Source organism: Rattus norvegicus, chromosome 18, assembly GCF_021556685.1.
Source record: "Rattus norvegicus strain SHRSP/BbbUtx chromosome 18, alternate assembly SHRSP_T2T, whole genome shotgun sequence".
NCBI lineage: Eukaryota > Metazoa > Chordata > Mammalia > Rodentia > Muridae > Rattus > Rattus norvegicus.
This window is the reverse complement of record NC_141551.1, coordinates 36,285,035-36,289,300: the sequence shown is the minus strand read 5'-3', so window position 1 is coordinate 36,289,300 and position 4,266 is coordinate 36,285,035. Positions and strand designations below refer to the sequence as shown.

Sequence of the window (4,266 nt, the reverse complement as noted above, 5' to 3'; positions counted from 1 at the left end):
TAGTATACATTTTGCTTAACATTCGTATTTAGTGAGCCTCTGCATATATTGAAGAATTGTGTAGCTATCTGTGCCCAGAATTAAATCTTAGGGTTCCTACATTTCCAACTTACAGGAACAAGCAAATCACCAGGAAGAACATTCAGTTCACTTTTCTGTGGCACAGACTTACTGTTTGCCCTTACTGAAATCATGAACACTGCCCTCCTCCACTAACTCAGAAATGCTGAGGAAATGTTGCAAAAGCTGCATTCTTCAGATAATCTTTATGAGATGTAAGAAACATGATCCTGATAATGGGCAGGAAGACACAGAGATTTCTATTTTGATTGGGATTAAGGAAAGTATACAAATAAAACCAGAAAACAAATACCAAGAACTAGGAAAAAAACCAACTGTCTAGGGGACCAAGATATATGACATCTCAGGACTCTATTTACAAATACTTTATCTCAATTGATTAAAATTTCTGACATATATTAATAAAATGCTGTCTTCTTTTCATTGTATATCTAATAGAGAAAAGGGTAAATAAATAGGTCAAACTTCTTTCAGTTTCCGTGATTTCTTTTCTCCATAGACAATTCTTTGCAGATAACTAAATGACACCACAGGCCAACAATATCAGGGCTTATTTTTCCAGGATGAACTTGTCTTCATTCTACATATTCTACAAAAATCAATACGATTTCATGTTAATTTTATCACTTTGCAATGTTCAAAGAGTACTCAATGGCTTTTTAACAGACTCCATCCTGTTCATTAAATATGGAGCTATTGAGGCTTAGGGTCTCCTGATTTATATCTATCTTGACGAAGTGCTCCAGGATTCCAAGAATGCTCCATTTCTCCTAGTACTTCTTGCTATTCATTGGGACCAGTGTAATAGACTAGATTTCTACTTTGTCACTGTTTTATCTACTCAAGTAATATCCATCCACTTTAAGTCCAAGCCTAAATAGTTTTCTGTTTATCCTCATAGCCAATAACCCTGCTCAAGAATGTTAGATCAAGCCTATTTCTTTGCAGGTAGAATTCAACACTGTAAACTTGACTACATGTCTAAGGAAGGTTTGTGTAATTTCTTTCTTTTTTTTAAGGAGCTCTGGCAAAGTTTGATTAAAGGAAAACTTTCTCGTTTACTTTTCACCAGTCTATTCTGGCATGCTTCTAATAATATCAGAGTCACCTGGGTCGATGAAAGCCAGTGTGCCTACTCTGTAGTATTTTCCACACACTGCCCAACTCAATATTACTGCCACTGTAGTGAGAGACACCAGTTTTAGCCAATATGGCATAGTATTCTATTTCAGATTTCCTCAAACCTGGGCAGTTGGCGAGGATAACCAACATCACTTTGCCTTTTCTGATCATTTTCAGAATCTGTTTGTACCCCAGCATGTACTTTCCTCTTCCCATAATAAGTTGGAGCCTAGAGTTGATCAACTCCAGAGACTTTTTCGTCTTCTTTGCAGCCACCATCTTCTTGCCTTAGGTTCAGGACAACCCCAACCAAGATCAGACTCCAAGATGGCCCAGGAGCGAGAAAGGAAGGCAGATTTCTGTAATTTCTGACCATTATGTTTATCCTCCTCCATGAGGAATCACTATCACAGATTTAAAGCCAAATAACACTAATGCTTTTAGTCTAATGACAGCACACAAGTGCTTGTTCCCAAGACACTGCTAAGTAAGTTATGTGTATTTTCACATGGAAATTTTGTATAAAAAAATCATTGTTTTCATTTTGCAAATATATATGAACTTGAGCTTAGAAATATTAAGTTTCCATGCTAACAAATAGTACATTTGATCTTTGAACTGTTAAACTGAAACATGGACATTTTTAGCTTGTCAACTACATAAGTAAACTATTATTTGTCTTTAGCCATATCTTCCTTATATATATTCAACTGTGTTGGCTAACTTGGAACACATAATTGCATCATCTATAATAGAGTGCCTGCCTACCACTTTCCCATTACAATAGATAGATAGAATTCCACATTCTAGCAATCTCCCATCCATTAAAATGTCCTGCCTAGAATTAGTCCCAGGATGTGACACATCATCTACAGGATCTTCCTTAGTGTTCTACCCAACGGATAGCACATAAATTCCAAGTTCCAGTCTGTAGATAATGATTGTTGGGACATCAATGACTAGTCTGAGTTAATAGAATTAGACAGTGGCAAAACTATAAGCAGATCCTGTTTATCTGTCCTAAATCATGAAAGATTTATATTTGCTTCCCCACAAATTCATGTAAGTTACTTAAGGAATTGGGAAACCATACAGAGTCTCATCCATCTCTGTTAAAGTGTATGCAGATTAAATATTGTGCAGTTGCCTGGGGCTATGACATCACCAACCTCTTCACCCTTACTCAATGCCTCACTGTCCACAGTAAACCATATGCTAGAGCAATTGTCTAGTCAGTATAGGACACAGCCACAGTCAGCCCACAGTCTATGAGCCAGTAGTTTTAAATAACATTATGTAGAGACTGTAAGGATCAGAACACTTGAATGAAGTGACAGAAAATTAAGATCCATGGATAGTTCTGATCAGAAATACGAAGCTCCTTTTAATAGGATTATCTTGGTAAATATTGTTTTTGAAGGTTGTCTTAGATTTCAAAATTACATTTAGCTTTGCCAGCTCAATATCTAAATAGACTCCAGAGTAACAGAGTCAACATCACTCAATAGAAGTCCACCCAACTTTCCTATTTCATCTAAAAAACCACAAAGGGTCATGGAACCTTCTGAGAGCACTCACGTTTGTTTGGTCACATTATCAGCTCTATTCAACCTCTTAGAATGGCATAATACCTTGGAGTATGGAGGCCCTGAAGCATCATCTTTTTCTAGCTCCATAATTTAGCATGGCATAGTATTCATGCACAGAAAGAACAAGAGATTTGCCAAAGGCCACACTGTTAATCATTGTCAAAATGGAGGTATATGTACCTGTATGCACCCATGACATTTTTCTTTCTATTCAGAAAGTATGTGAAACTTTCCTTGTACATGCTTTATATTTTATCTAATTAGCAACTGTGAGACTTGATTATTTCTTAACTATAAGAAAGCAAAGCAGGATTTCAGAATGATGAATGTGTACATTAGCTTTGTGTTTTTTGATACTGATGAAATTTGACAGATCTCTCTGGATACAATTTTTGTGTTTTCTTTTTATTTTCTACAGGGTATGATGAACTTATAAGCCAAATAATCAAGTGTAGTATTGGTTTTTGAATCAAACATGGGTTAAACTAGGTCATTTTAAGGTGCCTGGAAACAATGAGACTTTGTGTTCCCAGATAGGGAATTTCATAGCCAGGAATCTGAGTCCAAAATTTCAGCTAGAAATCCCAACTCAAAAGCATAGTAGACTGACTTGGTAGATAAGAGTGTTTGCTGTACAAGTATAAGGATTTGAGTTAAAATCTCAGTCTCTAAATAAAGAGCCTGCTATAGCTGTGTAAGTGGATTGGCCTGATGCTGATCAGGTTGTAGCCGGATGCTAATACTGGTTTCTCAATTCCTGGTTGCCACAGAGAGGCGAGAATTCCTGTGTAGACCCAAATGATATGTGACCTTGCCCCTAAGTTATTTCTGATTGTTAAATAAAGATGCCAACTACTAATAGCTGGCCAGAAGAGTCATAGGTGGGGTTTAAGATTCCCAGGCTGGAGGTCAGAGGAAAACCACAAGGAGAAGAAGGTGAATGAAGGAAGAAGTTGCTGTGTGTCTAAGAAGAATCTTAAAATAATGACTATGTGGGCTTGATGGCCATATAGGTTTGTTAATTGGAGTTAAGAGCAGCCCAGATTAAACATGTCAAATTATATAATGGGATCATTGGCTGGGAAATAGACATAAAGGCGTGGAGGACAGATATTTTCCCAGTTGTTGTGCTGATTAAGGCTTAGCATACACATAAAGATTGTGTGTGGTTTTTATTTAGGAACTAAACGGTCAAAGGTGGGGTAGAAACATCAGTTTGTGATTAAAAATTTCTATGACATAGCTGCATATACCTGTAATACCAGCACTTTGAAGGACAGAGATGGGCTTTCTGGAGACAAATGACTGTCAACATGGCTCCATGTTCAGTAGAGACTTTCTCAATAGAATCATGTCAACAATGACAGAAAATGGCACTCAAGATCCTTCTTTAGTGTCAAATCAAATGCATTTACACCATGAACATATACCATTTTCACATATACAGTTTAAAAGGTGAAAAAAATGAATCAAT

The 4,266-nt window shown here is 36.7% G+C and overlaps 1 pseudogene; it reads right to left on the bottom strand.

Annotated features, from left to right (window-relative positions):
• Nucleotides 1-1,139: 1,139 nt before the first annotated feature.
• On the bottom strand, nucleotides 1,140-1,556 carry Rpl30-ps16 (ribosomal protein L30, pseudogene 16; annotated as a pseudogene).
• Between the last annotated feature and the right edge of the window lie 2,710 nt (nucleotides 1,557-4,266).